At 46.9% G+C, this 22129-nt stretch overlaps 1 protein-coding gene and 1 long non-coding RNA gene across 5 annotated transcripts in view; both read right to left on the reverse strand.

Moving 5' to 3' along the window:
• Positions 1–22129, reverse strand: part of BCL11A (B cell CLL/lymphoma 11A) — a 78583-nt gene that overhangs the window by 25005 nt on the left and 31449 nt on the right. The window lies entirely within an intron of this gene.
• Positions 10128–19196, reverse strand: LOC112965289. Of its 2 annotated transcripts, XR_003253239.1 has the most exons (5): positions 18793–19196; positions 16572–17163; positions 13882–14294; positions 11338–11472; positions 10128–11035 (listed from the first exon to the last, which is right to left on the reverse strand). It is a non-coding gene; the product is annotated as an uncharacterized LOC112965289 (long non-coding RNA). The 2 variants fall into 2 exon arrangements; XR_003253238.1 differs by having other exon boundaries at positions 13882–17163.

Genomic DNA, 22129 nt, shown 5'->3' on the forward strand with positions numbered 1-22129 from the left:
CTGATTAAAAAAAAACAGTTAACTGAGTGCGGTTAGTGTTTTTACACCCAAATCTTCAGTTATCAAGAGATTTAGAAAGCAGAGAAAATTTCTCATCCAGTAGCCAGAAAATGACTAATTCACTAGCCAAAAGATGCAATGATGTACAAATTCTGTTCAGCTTAGGAGCACTCAATTTTAAGACCTTTCAACTGGGATCTGCATTAGAAGGCCGTCAGGATGGAGTGATGGGAGCTGGCTCCAGCCCGCCCTGTAGCATGGAAGAGCGTATTACCCTCACGGATAAGGTATCTGTCCTTGCTCTGATGAGGAGCAGAGAGTGGAATTAATATGCCCAGTAACTTTAAAAAAACAGGGGTGGTAAGAGCCGTCCTCTTCAGCAGCACAGGAGACAGGGACGGGAGACGGGGCTTGTGCCACTTGCCGATGAGAAGACTCCATGAGGAGACTTCCAGTGGGAAGATCTGCCTTGGAGACCTTTGCCCACTCACCAGTGAAGGATAAAAACAGAGGATTGGCCTCAAAGCATGAGTTAGGACTTCACTGATGGTAAAGAACAAAATGAAAACAAGGGTTTTCAAGTATGGGAAACAGATTGTAGAGAATCCCATCTTTTAGCAAGATAAGCATTTTGTTACAGGAAAATGCAATTAAATGTTGTAAATGCCAGCACTTAGATACCGGTAACAGATAGCAATAAAAAGCCCTAACCTAGACTGATTAATTGAATAATCTTTTGTGTTGTCTGTATGGCCATATTAAGATATCCTTTCTTGGGTTGACTACCACCTTACTCCAAGGCCTGTTCCACTGATGTTTTCAGCAGGAAAATTTCCGGATCCAAGCCCTGCTCTTTAACGGCATTGAGACTAAAATCTCAGCCTTTGCATTGTCTCAGCCTTGTGTTGGGCCAAATGAATGCAGTTGCTGTCGGGCAGAGAGCAGTTCTCATGCACTTCATCCATGAGAGATTTCCCTTTCTGGCTCTTTGCCATCACCACCTCTTTACTCTGACAATACACCAAAAAAGGGAACTAGGACCTCAGTCCTCCTTCTACTTAGGCTAGCAAAGACAGCCCACGCCTGCAGGACTCAGATGAAAGAAGAAGAAAGCCGGAGCACTGCACCCATCCACCAGCTCAGTTAAAAATCTCTCCCTGCTCCCTCAAGGGCAGCGCGCAGGGAGATGCTAAGGTGCACGCAAGCCGCACGGATCTGGGGTGCACACAACAGCCCTGGGGTAGAGCACCTGGGGGGCTGCTAGTCTCCCTCCCCCTACACCCCATAGGTATTTCAGGAACCTGCAAAGGGGACTGGACCAAAAATTTCAGCTACAATCATGAACGGGAGGTCTCCAAGAGAAGGAATTTTGTAGGACAGACCAAGCCCTAAATACAGACAGCTGGGGAAGGAGAGCAGAGAAGGACCATTTTAATTGTCCTGAAGTACTTAATTTGCAGACAAATGAGCTCTTGTTGCCAAGGGCTGGGAAACAAGTACAGGGTGCCACAGACGCCTCAGGATGAGGTGCGGTGATGGCCCCCATGGGCTTCAGCTCTTGCTTCCCGGCTCCGTTTTGGGCACGCAGGGACCCCCCGCCGGATGCGTGCCCCCAGGGGAATACCCAGCACCGAGCACACACCAGAGATGTACGGCCAGCATGTTGGCCAAAATGAGTATTTCAGGTTAGCTGTTGTTGTTATTGGTACCGCAGCCACATTTCGTGGCCTCCATCGGGGCGAGACCCCCTTGGAGCTGGGCACTGCATGGACAGATAACGAAACGACAGTTCCTGCCCCTGGAGCTCACCATTATCATTACTACTATTAACCGGACAACGTGGACTGCCAGTTTAAACAAGCTGCTGCTTCAGCATGAGCGTTTCTCGCTCCTGAAGTTTAAGAGCACTGAATATTTCAAAAGGTAAATGGCGTAAGTTTTAATTCTTCCATTTTCCTATCCACTGCTATGTCTAATGTTACTTTTGAAAAACCACAGCAGTACATTCGTGGTCTGAGTAAAAGAAATTGGCCTCACATCATTTTTAGTAGTAATACAATAAAAGACCAATAACATTAATAATAATTAACACTGCGATGTTGCACTTAATTGCACCTTATAGTCCGAGGCTCTCGGAGTGCTTTGCAAGTGTCCGTGAATTCGGGCTCGGAGCAGCCACGTACCAAGGGAGGGGAGCCCGGGCATCGTTTCCAGCCGGCAGTGGGGAGCTGCACTGGGCGAGCTGAACAACGTGCCTGGCCGTGGGGAGTCAGGCCCAAAGAGCAGAGCCGCGAAGAGCTGGACCCATCAAGCCTAGCCCGGAAAATGCATGTTGCTTTGGCTGTTTAGAAATAATCCTGTATCTCTTGGTACGTGTCTTAGAGAACATAAAAAGGAATCACATGCAGTGCGGTAAAGGATGTAAAGGCACTCAAGTCATCGCTCTACCTGAGCGTTTTCTCAGAAAACACACCACATGGGGGTAGGGTGGGAGACGACTGTATATATGGTATTCTTGAAATGGCCATCAGGTTCACCTAGATTATTTCTTATGTCCTTGGCAATCCAGTTAAGATTTGACAGCATTTAAAGATGACAGTACTTGAGGTAATGGGACAATGCCATAACAGGATTACAGGAAATGTGAAAGAAAGGACATATGTATGTAATGTCATTTAGGTAATGTCATCTACGAACAGTTTTTGCTTCAATTTTTGCTGACAAAGAAGTCAGTATCACTTATACACTTCCTTTTAAACTCTCTTATCGCCATAAATAGTTTACTTCTTCATGAGAGAAACCTTTTAAATATGCTGTTACAAATATTTTCTCCAACTTTCTAGCGGGCTCGGAAAAGACGGAATTAAAAGAGCACTGTCCAAAGGAGAGTTACCTTGAAGGAAAGGCGCGCAAGAGAGCCCAAACTGGGGAGCCGCGAGCTGAATTAAAAGAAGCCTCGATGCCTTTCCAGCGCATCTACAGTGTTCAGATGGTTTTTAAGATCTTTCCAACGGATTCGCACCGCATTATCGCTCCTCCGAAGCGCCGCGCGCCCTCGTTACAGCAGCATGCCTCGCCAGCGCCAGCCCGGCCGCCCCTGCGCGCCGCGCGCCCAGCAGCCTCACTGCAGAAGCCCTGCGGAAGGAAGGGTTTCTGGCACTAAATCGATTGGTAGGGGATACTGGGAGGAGCTGACTCCTTCCATTTTTAATGGTGACTACGAATACCAAAATTCAGGGGATGCCCATGAGGTCCCCACTCGCTACCCTTTCTCCGTGATATTTACCCATCTTTTAACACCTTTCTTTTTCCGAGCAACGTGTTTCTTTTAACTTTCCAGCCTTGCCTTAAATGACTCCTTTTCCTGAGCCTTGCCAAAGTAACTGTTACGAAAAAGAAGAGCCTTTGCTCTTCGCGTATCTGTGCGCTATTGGCATGTGAAGCTGCTGATTAGAAGCAACACCCTCCTTAGACAGACCGTCCACACCCCTGATAAGTACGGTTGGAAACCACAGGAGTTACGTATTCCAGCTAATACGCGCTGCATGTGAGCCTGACAATCTTATCCGTTAACAAACAGACGTTCAAATCTTCATCGCATTAAGCAACGTGACATCTGCGCGTTTAGGCAATGTATTTAACAACAGCTCGGTTTGTAAAAGAGTAGCCACCAGGGCTGCATATTGCCAAAGATGACAGGCTGCTTCGATAGTGTCAGAACATATAAGACAATCACGCAGGAAGAGAGATACCCGGTGTCACTTTTCTTTTTCTTTTCTTTTTTTTAATTCTAAAATGACAACAGTCATCCTATTGACTTCTGTTCCCTTTGGTAAACAGTTCAATTGCATCAAAAACACCTTTCCAAAGCACAGAAAACCAACATATTCTGGAGAGTGCAGTATATGGATCGTACAGTAAATGTGACTGTAAACAGCTAACAGGCATGCAGCAAAACACTAGCAAAAAGTCTTGGAGTCAGACTGCTTCCAGCGACTACATTAACACGGATCTGAAGTTTCTGCACTCTAATTATTCACAACAAAAGCAAAAGGCTAATTTCCCTGGACAGTAAGGTAGTCTGGATTCCTAGCTGCTAGACAAAGTACCTCTGGCTTCCTTTCAAATAAGAAATGCTTATCTCTTCTCTTAAAAAATGACCACGTTATTTCCTTCTATGGGTTTACTACAGGCTCTCCGCTGCCTTTGGAGGGAGCAGAATTGTCCTAATACATCTATATGAGCATACCTTGCTAATGCAACACTCCAATAATAAACACGGATACATTAAAATTCCTCACAAAGTCATAATACTCAACCCTTAAACAGCACTTCCCAGATGGGAACTAATCAGTTCCCATCTCTCCCAAAGAGTCATCTCCCATGAGGGGAACGTCACAGGTGGCGAAGCCGAGACATGGAAACTGCGGCCGAACCAGCTCCGGTCCTTGCTCCTAGACCTGCGCCCCAGCCACCAGATAAGGAAAAGAAAAGCTCTCACTGGGCAAGATTGCCACTGTGATTAAAGACAATTTTCTAAAGCTTATTTAACGTTTCATTGCCGAGGCTGCTAATGGTATTTAATAGCGAGTGTCAGAACCGGGAGCAGAGTTTGCATAATAGTGGAACTAACTCTCCCACACAATTAGCAACCCCGCTTACAACACCGCGGTCTGTGTCCACACACGCACGGCACATTGGCAGCCCGGCCATGAAAGGTAAAATACTGCAAGTGCCCTGGCGTCAAAATGGCACCAGCAATTCAACGTCAGGTGCAGCTTGCTGCTGGGATGGCACAGTCCAGCAGTAGGTAACCCCAGGGCTGCGATCACCTTCGAGACAGAAAAATCAGAATTACCTACTCCAATGCTTTCTGAGCTTTTTATTTTACACAGATAACTATTTGTACATTTGCATATATGTGTAAGCATATATATACATTTCATTTCTACCCTGCAGAAGTGCTTGTGCATGTGCTGTAATAAGGTACGTACAGGATACAAGTATGCAAATACCAGAGCTGGGGACAAACCACAAAACTGAGATCTTGGTTTTGGTATTTTTCATAAGGAAGGATCAGTTCTGAAGACCCATTCCTTGGGAAAAATACAGGTCCCTCACTTCAGGGGGTACAGGCTTCCTCTGTCAACTTTCTTCCCCCGCCAGTTTTGCTGTTGTCCAACCTTCCAGCCATAGCAAGATCCTCCTGGCAGATGCCGCACTCGGTGTTTCCCCATGGCTTAGAGACAGACTTGGAGGATACTGAAATGGGAGCAGTTAAGACAAGTCGCACCAGGCAGGATCCATCCCCTTGCAGCAGGTCCTGTGACATCCTGAACACCTGTAATTCCTGTTCACTTCAGGAGAAGTTGTGGTTGATCAGCACTTCTCAGGATCAGACCTGTACACGTTTTAACTGGCTGTAGGGGAACAAATACAGCTGGCCTGCAGGCTCCTTGCACTATATGCTCCACATTTTTAAGTTCTTGTGCACTCTGCCTTGTTTTCCCATCTTTTCTAAGGCTGAGCTTTTAAAAACCTCACTGATGGATGTTTCTCTACCATCCCCACTTTGGGCACTCTGGATGAAGATGTGTCTTGCCGTCACGTGTATCCAGAGAGCAACAGAGCTACTGCCCAGCACCTCCCCGTTCCTGCAGAGGAAACGGGACCCGAGCAGGATGACACACCGGTCCGAAGCCCGTCTGCTCAGGCTACGCTGCCTGTATTCACCCACCGACACCGAAACAAACTGCTCCTGGTCCACACAACTACATTACACACGCTGTATCACTAGTCAGACCTTTCTTTCCTCCCAAAAAAAGAATTAATAGTAACACCTTAAAATTGCCCTCAGCAATTACTGTTTCCTATTGCTTGCTCCGAAGTTGGGATCTTTACATTACAGAGCATATCCCAACAGGAAGCGCAAAAAGAGGCCACCAGGAAAACACGCGCAGCCCTTTGAGCCAATTAGGCACTTTTGAGCACAACCCCAGAGTTTCCCGAAAAGCAGCCCTAATCACCTTCGCCCCGACAGGGCCTTTCAGAGCACACTGCTATCAGCATGCCCCACGACAGCTCTAATAACTTTGGATGCAGAGGAATCACCTCGGCCGCTGAAGAAATGCAGCTGCCTCTGCGCTGGGGCACAGTGGTGCACAGCAGCAATCCACACTTTGTGGCAGAATTAGATGATTCGGAAATAATGCGTTCAGGAGAAATTTCAAGCATTGGGCTATTCCTGTTAGAACATGATCAGAAAAGCAGGGTTAATGCTCTCGTTATCCAACTACCCACACTGTTGACGTTGTGTGTCCTTCGCACAGTGATGCTGCCCCATTCGGAAAGCTGGGATCCCATCACGCTCGGTGCTGTACGGACAGGGCCAAAACAGCAGTCCCATCTAAGTACCACCCACCATGACGAACCTGGGTTTAGTCCTTAGCAGGAGCACCAGGACTGATTCAAAGGAGATTGCCCCCTCCCTGACTCACTCGATCCATCCGGTTCGGTTATGAGCATCCGGCTCACAACCGGCCGCTGACCCTGGCTAACGCAGCCGAGCTTGCGGCAGCAGATAGGATCACAGCAGTGAGTGACACAGATGAAACAGCCTCGTGGTTTTGAACTCACTGTATATAAACGAATTGCACTCAGTGGGCCATCTCTTCAGGACAGCTGGTGGCTCTGTGCTACCTAGAGTAAAAGGCTGCTGGAGGGCTGGCCGCTGAACCTGAAATCTAGGACACCACGCTAGGAGGCCAGGACTGAGGCAAGTGTGACGCATTTATAAATTACATACCACACGTGTTTTGAATGTAAGAATTGTTAGACAGGAATTCTACAGCAATTTTCTTTCTTTCCTTCTTCTTTCTTCCTTTCTTTCCTTCTTTCCTTCCTCCTTTCCTTTCTTTCTTTCCTCTTCTCCTTTCCTTCCTTCCTTCCTTGCTTCATGGGATTGCTACTCTCCTTTGGGGAAAAAACAAGCCCTGAAAACACTCAAATGCTGCACTGGAAGTAAGGAGTCCACTTCTTCAAAACCTCAGAAAATACAGAAACAGCTGTTGGAAAGACACATACTCCCACCCCTAAAAAACAAAACTGCTCTGGGCTCTGATGATGAAGGACACCATAAGACCCACAGCAACCTGGACTCTGGTTCCACAACCTTCAAATTCCTAGTCTTATACATTAGTGGGCAATATGACATGCAACCACTACCAGCATTTTAGAAGACAGGGCTTGCTCTGCCTGGTTTTGAGCAGCTATTGACCTGCCCCATGTCACCTCTAGGACAGTGTCTCTCTTTCCACTGGCTGCAGAGCAAGAGCGGGAAGACTGGCCTCTACATGTAGCCACCTCAACAGCGTGCTTAGAGTACAGCTGGGCAAACACTCACCATCATATCCCTGCTACCATTTCTTTTAATTACCCTTTAACGTTATGCTGTAAATCTGTATGTGTATTGTTTTGTGTATTTATTACTTGGAAAATGTAGGATTTTTATCTTTAAGACGTTATTGGCTTGGCTGCTAGTCCACGCTTGAAACACTGGGCTGGGAATCTAGTCTTACACTCATATTCAGACACTTTTGGGAAGCCTATCATCTTCTCCATCAGAGACTCAAACTCTTGTCGGTTGTGAGAATCTGGAATAATCCCATTGGCTTCACGGAAGCAACTGCAGGCTGACACTGTTGGAAATGCAAGCAGAGTTCAGTCCATAGCCTCCGTAACATGACAATTAGTTGCTGTGGCAAGATTTTTGACACCAAAGACAGCATTTTAATTTGAAATGCAGCATAAGCAGCTGGACTAAAGCTTGTCTTAAAACATAAAAATAAATTCTAGAAGCCTTTAGTCAGGAAAAGCTTGAACTACATAAAACCAACAGGAACTCTGCTGAAGTTAATGGAGTTACATGGATGATGCAAACCAGGCGCAACAGGGCTTCTGTCTTAGGAAGAGCAGAAGAATAAAGCCTAAAGAATCATCTAGCCCTACGGGAGAAAGTTAGACTAAAAATCCCCCTATAAAAGGGAGCCCTCGACCCTGTGAGCTGCTTAGAAGAATCTTGTCCTTTTATATTTGATCTTGGCTCCACCAGCTCCTACTTCCTAATCAGGAAGTTTTCTTCTGCCTGCACTGTGATAGTTTAGATGTTGGCTTAAGGATCATGAAATGCAGGTCTTTTCTTTAGTGATTCATTGGGATCTCTTGCTTTCTGACTTTTCAGTCCTTAGGGAACACTTAAATCACATTTTCAAGTCTTATTGGGGAGCTAGGAGTGCTAGTAGGTTATCATGTAATCCCACGACTCCAAGAGTGGAAGCTTTAAGAAAAACGACAGGTGCTGAGAACCATGATAAAATCATAAAAGTTAGCAACCCTGGACTACCCACCTATACAGGTTTTTTGGACTAACTTCCAGCAGAACAGGCAGGAGATGATTTATATTCTATGCCCAGTCCAAATCCCTTGCATTTGATTCTGCACCCCCCTGCGCATGAGCCAACACAATGCTTCCGCCTCCTAGCTCCTTGGTTCGGGGGACGACAGTCATTCCCTCACACGGAGCCCAGTGCAAAGTTCAGTCGCTGGAAAGACTCCCACAGTTAGCAGCAGGCTTTGGGTCAGTCCCTTTGTGAGCGATGCAGGTGAGGAGTGACATTGCAGACAGGGGAAGAAATCACCCCAAATTCCTCGGGTGCATCTGTACCATCCTTCGCAGGTGGGTGTAAGCTTGCTCTGCCCACACTCAGAGCCCGTGCAATCTCACTCCGCTACCGTTCTGAGTCAGCCCGGTGCCATGTGACTGCATAAATTCAGCACTAAGCCTGAACTAATATACCCAGCCTCTCGGCAGGGCTTATCAGCTTGGGCTCCATCCTGCAGGGGCTCAGCACCTCCCCTGCTCCCGCCTTGCACATGGCTTGCATCCAGCCAGCTCAGAGCTCAAGCACAGCTCGCTTGCATACGCTGGCAAAATGTATGCAAGCCGTAAGACGTATGCCTCAGAAACCCTGGAAATCTGACAGCTTTTTGTGTTGTAATAATGCAATTCAAAAGACTATTGGAATTGTATAAATATTTGTACAGACACTTATCACTGTAGCAGTCAAACACTAGGTCCTTCTAAATCAGCTGATTTGCTTGAAGTCCTTGCCTCAGTTTGCAAAGTCGGCTAAACAAAATCATGCAAGCCCCAATGTAGTGATCTATATAGTGTAACATAAAGCTCTGTTTATATAAATAGTCTCCATCCTCTAACATCCTTACTTTCTGGGTGGCTGTCAGCAAAATAAAATAAAAACCGGAATCAGATTTCCAGCCTACTAAAAGAACATGAGCAGGAAGTACATTTTAGCCGAGGAATTAATTAATTATTATTAACACAATGAATGCTTGCTAGGAAATGTTTGTACTTTGCAGTTGTAATTAAATATTCTCACTCATGCAGCTCTCAGCCTTCATAAATTAGTACTGCATTTTATAGTCCAGATTTTTTTTTAACAAGACAATATATTCACGTTGAATTTTTCATTTTCTGCTGGCACAGAAAGGCAGGAGAAGGTCTCTTAATATTCATGCCCATTTTCCTTTCTAAACAATTACAAATATTTTGTTCAGTGGCACATACAGTTTTCATAAAGTCCGCTGTCATTTTTGCTCTAGTACAAGCTATATCTTGATGAATAAACTGGGTCCCATCACCCTTCCTCATGTGAGGAGGTGCCTTACTCTGCATTTGCACTAGAACTATTTTCTGCTCCACGAGCAGAACATGAGTTTCTTGATGAGACTGATGAGTAGGTACCTACATAAGGCACCTCTCATCTAAATCAGTGGGAAAACTCATTCAAGTGAGGACTTGCCCACAGCATAAGGACTGCAATACCTAACTCTAATGAAGGACTAGTTTCTAATCCCTCAGTCCTACGTAACGCTTTCCTTGAGGAAAGGTCCCATTAGCTTCAGCAGTCTGCCCACAAAAAGAGGACCTTCCCAGTACAAGGGTAGCAGAATCTGGCCCTAAGTCTCTGCGAAATGGGTCAAAAACATATAGGATTAATACTAATTTGGAAAGAAAGCACCTGAGACCTAATGTAATTCCACTGCTAGATTCTATCGCTTTTACCCACAATGAGCAAATACCACAGGAATCGAGGGGACTAGGCACAAAACAAAAGGCTTCTCAACAGCTTGTAAAGAAACCGGATTCTGTTCCTAACTGATGGATTCATTGACTGAGCAAGGATCAGCGCTGTGGAGTCGCAGCTCTCAATCTTGATAATTAACCGCGAGACAATGTGAACTTCACCTGCCTCACCCTTCCTGGAAAAATAAAAAGCAATGAGGCTCAGGTTCAGGGATTTGTTTTTAATCTTCTCTTTACTCTGAGATGGACACATGCAATCACTCCATTTTGTCATCACAATCCATAGCTGATTTAGCTAATATTCCATTCCAGCAGGAAACATCTTAACTCTGAAGATCTGATGATTGCCCCAGCAATCAGTTGTTCAAATAGTTGAAAATTAAGACTATTGCACACAAAGTAAATTAAGTAATTTTCTACCCTCCCAGGGTCTTCCAAGTCTATCAGATTTCCCACAACTGATATGTCATGCCGCCTCATTACGGTAAAGAAAATACAGCTCTGTGAGTCCTTTAAGTGGCCTGCCCTTCAAGACTCAGGAAAAAAAGATCTTAGCAAACACAGATCCCCCCCACAAATGAAGCAAGGAGCAGAAGACCGTTCACAGAGCATGTTTATCTGTTTCCATGCTTAAGTCTCATGCCTTAGGCTGCATAAACCTCTGCAAATTCCAAAAAGGGTGTACAAAGCTGTTCTCTATGATACCAATTTTGTCGGTCATAGTCCAGATTGCAACGGTTTTGTTCACAATGATGTCAGCAGAATCAGGTGTGAAGAAAAATGCTCTTCTATTTAATAATATTGCAATCTGCTCCCAAAGCGGGTATCAATTCAGCATCCTTAATACAGTAGTTCTGTATCTCTGTCTCGTTCCTAAAATAAGTAAACAAACCAGGTTTTAGGCTGTGACTGATCATTTTTAAATAAGCATTTTGAACTCCGTCTGCAAACATTTATACTGAAACGCTATCAGATGTACTGTTAGCCTTAGCCATTAAAATAATCCTTCAGCACTGGGACGGTACTGTGCAACTTCATGCAGTCACTGGATCCCTTCCATCTTGACTTATACATCTCAGAGAGATTTTGTTCTCAAGGCCAAACAAGCTGGAATCATTCCCAAGCATTTGGAAACCTAGAGCGGAGTAATAAGTACCCTGCATTATGGTAATTACCTGGTAGTGGCTGCTGTAACTTAAGTTTATGTTCAGACTTTCAGTGTTACCCTCTGTTTTCGATGCTTATAACTTTTTGAAAATTTTTCCTTTGCAACAGAAACTCTCCCTGGTTGATCTCAGGCCAGAGGTGAGCTTTTGTAATCAGAAAGGGGAAAAAAAAAAAAAAAGCAGTCAGTTATTTTCAACTAAAGACACTGGATGGGAAAAACCCACTCACGGAGCTTTAATTTAAGACAGTTAGTCACAAGTTGCCAAATGATGGAACAAACGGTCTCCCCACGTTGGCATGCAAATCAAGCCCCTTGAAGAATGTAGATTTGTGGGGAAAGAGAGAGAAAAAGAAAGCAAATGCTATTAACAGAGTTAAACATTTTTATATATACTTCAAAGCATGTCCTGTAAACACTTTGGGCTATACTTTTTAGCGGAGGCCAGGTGGCCTCTGGGGTAGGACCCCACCTCAGAGGTCCGTCAGAGTGCCCAGCTCCCATACCTGGCCACAGGGAATCCACCTTTGATCTGAAAGATGGAGGAGAAACTGGAGATCTTGGGTATTTCCATCTTGGGGCCTTTCTACAAAGTTTGATTTTCCAGAAATGCCAACCACCACTGCTCTGAATGTCAAGTTCATTAGGGGCACCTCAACTTGAGAACCCACATCTTAACATCATTTGTTCTTTCCAGAAGGTTTTCCAAATGTCTCCCTGAGAATGTCCACAGCAAACGCTTGTCTTTTAATTTCCTTCATGCTCACAAGGCAGAGATGAACCACTTACCCTGAGCAGAACTCATTGGACAATCCACCCCCTGCCAAACTTTGTGACCCATCAAGGTTCGGAGAAAGCTGTGATGAGTGACCCAACCACCCGGTTCCCATTGACCTGAACAGCAGCATTTCTAATGATTTCAGTGGGAACAGAAGAGGGCCTGAATGTTTGGCACCAGCAGGTTCTGGCTTATTAGTACGCTATAGAGCTCTCAATATGCAAAGCAAAGAGGAAGTGAAGCAGTTTCTTGGGGAAACTACATCCTGTGGATCAAATCCTTGCTACTGGAGTCAGGTACTGCAGGACTTCTCCAGAAGCTCATAGTCCCACTCAGAATGGGTCTGTACCACAGCAACAGGCGCTGGTTTTGATGCAGTCTGCAACAGTACTGATTTTTGCTCCTTTCTCATGAAGAGGTTGCATATGTGATGGATGAGTCCCTATTTCTGTATAAATCTCATTGATTCTACTGTGTTGGAATTTCTGGAGTTATTTGATTGATTGTTTTTACTTTTCTTTTGTATCTTTATATAAAATGCAGGGAAGTTCCTAAACATCTTGAAATTAGTTTTTTAAAGAACAAAAATACATTCTTTCAGTTACTCCAGCCTGTGTTGGAGGTAAGGCTGGAAATTGCACCTAGTGGCAACAGGCTGGCAATGAGGAACTTTTCCTTCTGCTGGAAGTGCTAGCCCTTCAAGACTGCAGGCAGACAAAAGGCACAGTATAGATGACAAGGCAGATATTGTTACAGCCTGTGGCTTTGAAACTGGAAAATGAGGCACCCACTGCCCAAATTGTAAGGCCAGTCATTGAGAACTCAGACCGTGGCAACGCTTGAATGTATTCTTTATGCACATGTCTTTACCTACCGATCCCTCTGGCTTAAACAACTATGGACCACAGCATCCCCCTCTGCTCTTCTAGGCTCCATCTATACTTGCTTCTAGCCTCAGTCCCAGCCTTTAGCGTAGCCACACTCATGAAAGACTCTCATGCAGACATGGAAATGTCCTGCCCGGATCAGAAGACCCCACCTGAATAGTCTCCACAACTAGGAAAATCTCTCTTCTTTTTGTCTTTGTTGTTTTGCCTTAGCACAGGGACACCACTAGCTGTATCCACACCAGCATTTTTTTTGGAGCAGATGCCCCGATTGCCCCCACTTACTGTGTTTTGGTTCAGTTCACTGAAGAGTTTTTGTGGATATTAATTAGGTGCTTTGCAAGGGAAACTAAGTGGAAGGCTTCACTTCGGGAGCGTGTCAAACCCGCTCCAATGCCTGCGGCAGGCCTAAGTGCCCAGAACGATGACTGGTCCTGCAGGCGGTCTTGACCATGAGTTTGGTTCAAGGCCACCAGAGCACAGCTCAGTCAAAGTATAATTCCCACACACAAGTGGTGTAGCTATGCAATCAAGTGAGCCACTCCTGCCATACCAAATTACTTGCTAATGTAGACACAGCCAGTGTCTTTTACTGGCGCTAAGCCCAGGTGTAAAAAAGGCCAGCGGATGAAACCTTGGTTGTACACAAAGCCCAAGTAAAAAGGTACAGACTGGGGAAAGCAACCTGTAAAACTGGGTAGAAGAACATTGCTGCTACTCAGCTGTCTGCCACAGCCTTGGGTCCTTCGAAGGTTTGCGGTTGCCTGGATCTGCACAGTTACTCCTGCCTGCCCCCATACCCCTGCCTCAGCCATGCCTTTGCTGGGGAAGAGTATTAGTCCTGAGAGGTCACACAGCCAGCAAAGCTGTAATTTGGAAAAAAACTCACTTGAGCATCCCAACATGCATAAACACCAGGAAGAGGTTCTGACTCCCCACTCATACGCATATCTACAGAATGGATGGGAACAGCCAGGGCTGAGCTCCTTTTTCTGTACTTGTTTGTGATACAAAGGCCTGAGAATTGCCAGGGATCTGCTCGCAACCAGCTTATCTTCTAACGCTTTCCACTGCCTGGGTGTTTAGGTCTTGGATTTTGTTGAGGATTTAAACACAGTACTCTGAAGACCCTTAACGGCATTATCCAGCATCAGCTACAACATCCCTGCAGGGCGAAGGTCTCCTCTCAGTTTAGTTTGGACTGTCAAGACTCCCAGCACACAAGCAGAAGTGCCCAGCAGAAGCCCAGTCACGTCATTCTGGTGGGAGACGATCCCAGTTGCTAATTCGGAACGCGTTTTCCTAAAGCAAACAATCCTCTTTCAGAAGACATGCATGGAGCGGCTAGAATGAAGGGATGCAGTCTTCTGCTGCTTCCCTGCTCACCCTCTCGCCTTTCCCCCCACCTGCCTTTCCTTTCTCAGTTACCACGTCATCCTTCCCCGTATTCGGTTAGGAAGAAAAGGAGATCGCCAATCTTGAAACAAGAATGTCGCACAAGCTGTAACTTTCCCCTGGCTATCCCTTATCTGTCTTTGAGCTGTGATAAAAATCAACCTCTGACCTCCTGCTTCTTTTGTTTATATTAGTATTTTCTTTTGAAACTAGACGCACTCAGTTCTCCAGATCCTAAAATGAACTACAGAGATCCCAGCCCCGCTCTCACCAGAAATTCAGGCTGGGTAGAAAAGCGTTCCACCTTCTCGTCTTTTGTTAATATTTGGCTTGGAGTTCAGTGTGTTCGGAAGCCACTGGTGTAAGCAAAACCAAACAGCATAAGAGCAGTTTTTCCTGTCCTTTCCCACCCAAGTCTGCTATTCTTGGGCACTATCAAACTGAAGAATTTTCCCTCTCGCTCTCCTGACGATACATTATTTGAAAATGTTTACACTGAGGATTAAATCTACATCTGGGCTGGGAAGCTTGGCTCATTCACAGCTCCTGCTCCCTGCTCCACACACACACACTCGCTCCCCCCGTTTCTTTCCAGCAGGGCTCCACGCAGGGGCTGGTCCCTCTCCCAGCCGCACCTCACCTGCAGCCTCACTCTCCTCACCTGAGCAATGGGCGCAAACCCCTTGCACCCTGTGACCGAGCCCGGGGCAGCAAGCCCCGCAGCTGCCCCGCTGCTCTCACTCAGCGCGGGGCGAAGGCGCTCGCTCTCGGCCCCAAAGCACTGGCAGTCCAACACGGGGGCGAAGCCGCCAGCCGCTGGGGAGGCGCGGGCAGAGCAAGGGAACAAGGGAGCAATCAGGAGACTTTTTTCTCGGCGCCCTTGGCCCCGGCCCAAGCGGTGGCCGTCTCGGCCAGCGGTAACAACCTCTGCTTTAAAACAAGGCTCTGCGTCCTGCCCCGTCGTCACCGCGCGGCAAAAGCGCCGGCAGCTTCGCTCTCCCTCGCCCCTTCTCCCCCGCTATTAGGCTATTGCTCGCTTCAGTACTAGCGACAAAGTCGTAATGGTTAACACTGGCAGAAAAATGTCCCCGGTTCTCTCTCAAAAACACTTGATATGGTTCCATTTTTCTGTCAGCAGACTCGAATAACATTTTAAATGCCAAGATTTATACGCAGACACTTCTAAACGTATTCCATTACAGCCCTTGCAAAAGTACGTTTCAACCTAAACATTCAATTAATATAATTAAATTGCTACCTGACGGTATTATCTAATTGAACGTAGGATCTGTGCTATTGAAAAGCATGTGTCTTGTAGCACTCCGACTGGCAAGACATGTGATAAACAGACCTATAAACATGTTGGCTCAACTGAGCTGTTTAAAAATAAATTAGCAAACTATAAAAATAAACAGTAACATACATATGTACTCAATTATGAACTAACTCTAATTTTTGTTCTGAAATACTGTCTTTGACCTTAGTCATAAACAAGCACTATTAAAAAAACATACTATCTCAACAGACAGAAGGGCAGGGATTAAATGCTCATTGAGCGCAGCAGAATGCAAAATAAGGGATGAAAAGAAAGAAGAAAAGAAAGAAAAGAAAAAGAGCTCACGCTTTATTAAATGCAGAAACCTACACTGACTGCAAGTGTTTATGTTGATTAAAGCCGCTTATATTAGAAAAGGAGAAGACATCATATTGTAATTGCCAGCGCTATTGTATTTTCTAAAGGAAGGAACGAACGAATGAAGAGAGGGAGGAAGGAAGGAAGGATGGAAAGTTGATTAACAGAAAGCGCGTTTCGTAGCCACGCACGGGCACGCGTGTGCGCGAACGTGCACAGAGGTTTCGGAGACCTGCACGGTTGGTGACGCGCAAACAGGAGGGAAAGAGAGGGCAGACGTAAAACCGGGAATGGCTGCAAAAGCCGAAAAGCCCACGCGAGCCAAGCGGTTCGGGAGCCGTTTTCGGCCCCTTGGGAGCTTGCGCGCGGTCTCCGCTGTTGCACTGCTGCCGCTCTGCGGGTAGCGGCGAGGGGCCCTTCCCGCACCGTCCGCGGAGCTGTTAACAAACCTGCAAGCATTTGCCTTAACTTCTGGTGCAAACAGAGCATTTTTAAGGCATTCAGCAGAAAAAGCAAGCCACCCTCTTCCACTCCAAAGGGCACGTATTAACCTCAGATGTGAACGCTGTTACGTCACATCTTTCCAAAGCACAGCTCCTGCTTGGTTTTTCCGTACGTAGACGCCCCCAGAGATCAACCTCCTCGCTTCTCCTTCGGGCAGGACTGCAGCGGGGCCAACGCTGCCCTTTGCAAGCTGACTGAGGCGTTGCCGGGCCCCCTTTTCTTTTTATCCTGCGAATAAATGTCTGCCGTCCCCTTAAGCAACTGGCAGATGCTGCTCCTCAGGAACGACTCTCGACGAGCAGCCAAATCGTAACCAGCAAAAAGCATCAGTGGAAATCGGAGCCGATCACAGGATTCTGATGTATCGGGGACTTGTTCGCACACACTTCTGAAGGGACCAGCGCCCTCGCGTACATTACAGCCGCATTTCGTCACGCACCACAGCTATCCCTCAGCCTTCGTTTGGAGGCAGGTATCTCGCACATATTTAACAGCAAAATAGAAGTAGCAACGGTTCCCGTTCAGACGGTCTGCTCCTTTCCTCTTCCTCTGTCAAACAGCTTATCCCTGAAGCCAAGCCTCTGTCCCACGGACGCTTCCCCAGCCCGGAGCACAGTCCCAGCGGAGAAGATGCGTTCTCTGATAAGCGACAACAATAAAAGTTGCAACTAAAAGAACGTACCCGTTTGCAAACGCCTGTCATTTTCTGACCATCCTCCCTGTTCTGTAACCAATAAAACACTTAAAGGTACTATTCATGCAGACACAAAGCGCTAATGGCTACCTGTTAACATTTCACAACACTAATATTTTTGTTCTGATTCTGACAGTTCACTTTTTGTTATTTTAAGCTAACGGAGCTCTAATCTGGGTTGAAACTGAAGGTTTTAAGAATTACAATCTACATAAATGCACAATTAATGGCACCATTTCCTTACACACTGCACCATTTCACGGACACAGTCTTCTCTCAGTCAAGCTATTTTCCAAGCTGTAATAAGTTGGAAATGCAGGAGCATAGAAGTAGCGTGTAAAGAACCGTAAGACATTACTGGAAAATATCATTAATTCTTTTCTGAGTTCTGTGCATGCTGTGTGTGTTTGAGGGCTGACAGGAGGGGAAAAAGTAATGTGAACGACAAAATCCAATGTACTAGAAAAGACACTTTTAATGGCTTAAGGAGAAAAATTCAGTGGCCATTCCCAGCTAACTTAAGTGATGGGTCTGCAGGGCTAGAAGATCAGCCAGTGCAAACTGGCTAGGCCCATCCCATCTGATTTACACCACAAAGTGTTGCCCTAGGTCTAACTACATATCATTCACCAGCTCTTCTGGATGCTGAAAGAATGAAACTCCTTGAGTATTCACCTTAGCAGTGGCTGGCTGAAGTTGAATGTCTTGCATACATACTCACTCCCCTATGTTTTCCACATTTCAAAAAATGCATTAGGCAAGTCTTTGCACTCTCTTATGTAAGCATATATTGAGAATACTACCACTGAAATCAACGGAGTTACACCAGGTGAAAAACTACTCATGTGAAAGAAGAACCTGGTCCCTTGTGACTAAAAACACCACCACGGGTCAGAGTGGTGATCTGTTTTTCTGTGGGACACAACAAGAACAGAAGCTCTTTGGTTTCCAGAGCCATCACAGTTCTATGGAGACACCCAACTACCTGGAGCATGGGAGAACTTTGTCCACATAGGAATATTTCCTATTTCCAGCTTTGCGATTGTTTATTATAACAAATTAAGAGTGCTAACGAGTATTACTGGAGAGCACTGCATGGAGGTTAAGAAACACAATTTATCTGATGTAATGATGAACTGTAATGACACAACCTCCCAAGTCCCATTTCAGGCTAAAAGTATGCCAGTAACCAGGAAGGATGGGCATAACCCAGAGGGAGAAAGAGACATTCCAATCCAACCCCATGATGCAGGGGAAGCAAGACAAGAGAATATAGTAGGGGAAAGGTAATTCCCTACTTGCGTCATTTCTTCTACTCTTTCCAAAGGTTCCCACACTAGGCAGGCCAGAGACAGGACATTGCTTCAGGTGGACCTCTGGTCTGACCCAATATGGCTACTCTTACATCTTAGGAAAAAAAATGCTCTGTAGTACAAGTAGCTGAAGGAGATCTTTCTCTGCTGGGCTGAAATGTGAACACAGGTTGGTTTTACTATATATGCCTTGTGCATCTATCACTTGATAGGCAGCACTGTTGCTGAGTGCAGCATCACTAGGTGTTGAGGTTGGCTCACCTGCAGACCCCATATGCCCAAGTGATGCTATATGCAGTAACAGCGAGTGGCCAGTGTATCTGATGACAAATGCAGAAGAGGTGACAAAGGCTCTTCTCACACGGGCAGAGACGTGGAGGGGGGCAGGCCGACTGCTGCTGGATTTTCTTTCCCATGGGGTTGTCCTCTCCTGCCCATCACGCTGCAGTCTGTCATCCTCACTGCTGCGCTTGGTACGTAGAACAGTTTTTTGCCTCGTTACCTGGCTTGTGGCCATGGACTCCTCCAGCCCCTTTACCTCCAAGGAGGCTGCCCGATCCATGCAAACGGCTCAGCACAAGGGTGCGACTGGAAAACGAAGCGCCGCATTTCTCTGCGTGCACTCCGCACTATCAGCCAGACCTCCGCCAGGACCCGCCAGCACACCTCCAGGGTTTCACCTTGAGGCAGCGCTTTGGTTCAGCCTCTCACGGCGGCTAATGCCTGCTCGCAGGATCCTGCCCGAGAGGGGGAAGTCTAACTCCCAAAGAGAGTCGTTAGCCAGAGGGTGTTTACTTAAAGTGAGTCACTTGCTCGAGCCTGGGAGTCTCGCTGCACCTACTGGACAAGCCAAGCAGGAGGGAAGCACGCGAGCGCCGAGAGGTTTCCAAAGCAAAACAGGTTGGAAGGCACGCAAGGCAACGCAGGCGAGCAGATAGCATTTTAGAGGGAGTGTAAGATAAGAGGAGGTGGAGTTTCCTGATAAAGAGGATTTCCCTGCTCAAATATCAAAGGATTCACACTAAGAAAAGGGGGGAGAAGGGGAATTACATCAGGCTGAGGCACACTTTCTCTTTTAAACTCTGACCTTCCATTGTCTGTCTCCTTGACGAGGATTTAAAGGCCCATTGTTAGGCTCTGCTACATGGTGTGATCTAGAAAGCCGTTGTAGACGAGGCCCCGTGGGCGCACGGCGCAGCCGAAGCTCTGGCTCCCCCCTCGTCTACACTGGACTTCCAGAAGGTGTTGAGCGAGCTCAGCAAAGTCAGCACTTTCTATCAACACCCTTTCAAACTCGAGCTCCGGCACGCCCTTCCAAACCTCTGCCGTTTGTGGCGCCTTACGCGTTTTGCGGCAGGGCGAGCACCGGAAGGTGGATTTTGCCTTTGCGCCGCTGGAACTCCTCGCACGAAGGCGAGCTGCTCGTCCACCACGGTTAGCACCGAGCCCCCACCGCCTTGCAGCGGCGCCCGTGCGAAGCTGGCGCTCTCCAGGCTTTACCGACAGCAGCGTTCCTGTCCCACGCACAAACAAACAGGTGACGAGCAGGTGGCAGAAGTGTAACATACACTGAAGATGGTTAGAGTGATCTATGAGCTTCTTTTGGTTATAATGTTCCATTAATGTGACATTTATGCGTAGTAATGTAATACTGCTCACTTATAAGCACCTATATCAGCCAGTTACTTTTTTCCTGAGTGTAATGAATGAAGCGGATAATCAGGAGGATTTCAGTGTGGCCAAGGACCCTACAGACCAGGGCGTGCTACGTATAGGGAACAAGACAGGAGGAACTATGGAGTGTTGGAAGGAGACACACTGGCTACCACAGATGCTAGCCCAGGAGAAGTGGAGCGGAGAGGACGTTAGACAGGGAAAGGAACAAGCAGCAGTGTACCAGGAGGCAGAGCTATAGAGAGCCTTACATGGGAAAGCACGACTTGAACCTAAAGGGAAGGAAAAGCCCTACAGTCACAGCAAGAGGCAACACAGATGATTTTCAGACCTGCCTTGGAAATAGGCTGGGAGCAGAAAAAAGTGCGTGTTTCGTAGATACTGCAGGAGATGGCCAAGAGGGAAGGCGACGAGCACAAACCGGCTTACTCCAGCAGGGAATGGGTCTCCTGGCGAGAAAGCCCACTTCTCAACACCCATGTGCACGCCTGCTCTTCGGGTCCAGCACAGCGCCCGGTCATCACCACCAGCCATGACCTCACGTACGCAGACACCTGCGGCAGCCCCTGTGTCCCACCTGCTCAGCCTGACGCTGTTTGCGTGTGGGAGAAATGACGGAGAAGTAGCGAAACTCCCCGGGGACGTTCTAAATGCGATCTGTTTAAATGTTTTCCCCAGCGTGGAGATTCCCCTTTTAAAAGCTGCGCTAATTACTGCTTTATCCTGCAGGCCTGGCTCCTGCAACACGCTGCCATTTTCTTAGTTCTCTAGAGAAACAGTAAAATGGTGACTGTTTCCACCCCTAGATAGACAGGAGCACGGCACATCCCAGGTCTAAGCCTGTGGTCACTCACGCCGCTGGGAGAGTAAATGAAATGCTTGCAGTGTTTCTGCAGCATATTTTTCACCTCTGCGTCCCAAGCGCACAGAGGAGAGGTGCTTACGTGCAGCCAGGTTTCCGATCACATGTGCAACGTATTGCCCTTCTCCAGTGGGCTGGGGAAAGGCACGGCTACCTGCAGCCAAACGGGCCTTTGCTGCTGGCAAATCTTCACTCTCTCGGGCAGCGGGAAAAGTTGGGAGATGCTGCCTTCTTTAGAAAAAGGGTAACACAAACCCCGAGAAGGGTTTGGCCCAGTCATGAGCGAGCAGCCTTGCTGTCATCACATGTGGGAACTGCGGCATAGTTATAGCATCTGTCTGATTTTATAGCAGCCAGTGTCACACTTGGAAGCTAAATGCACCTTTAATGTCACGCAGGCCTAATAAGGCTTCCCTTTTTGTTATCCTGATTTATAAACATCACTGAAATGGACTGGAGAACGAACCATCTTCCAACTGCAAGCTTTCGTTATTCTTAGCAAATGACTTGTTTGCAGCTTCTGAACTGTCTAATTTATTTTGCCCCTACGTTTTGGTCATTCATCTAGTCTCTTCGTAATGGTGCTCCAAATGCTGACACTTTGGGAAACGTCTAAAATGCAGCAACCCTTACATGGCCCTGAGGAGGTGAAAGGACCAAGGGTAAATGCTGAATCTTCCCCGAACAAGTGGAGGATAATCCATCTCGTCCCCTCCTCCCCACCCAGAGCTCCGCAACGCGTGCTGCTGTCGTCTCCCTGCATTTGAGGAAAATACAACAACAACAAAAAGGAGACGAGCGGAGATGCAGCCAGAACCGTAACTCGGCATATCTGAACATCTAAGGCGCTACTGCGTGCGACGGCAGCAGCCTGTACACAGTGACCCAGGAGGTCCCTCCCAGGCGTTTGTTCCTACCTTTCTGCCCATAACAGAAAGCATCTAAGAAATCAACGGGGCTGTGTCAGTTGACAGCAAGAATGTAAGACCAGACAGAGCGCTACATGAAGCTGGTTGAATATGGGCTGTGGTAATGCCATCCAGATAGCAGCGGGGGGCGGGG

Source organism: Apteryx rowi, unplaced genomic scaffold (genome assembly GCF_003343035.1).
Source record: "Apteryx rowi isolate R43461 unplaced genomic scaffold, aptRow1 scaffold_21, whole genome shotgun sequence".
Classification (NCBI taxonomy): Eukaryota; Metazoa; Chordata; class Aves; order Apterygiformes; family Apterygidae; genus Apteryx; species Apteryx rowi.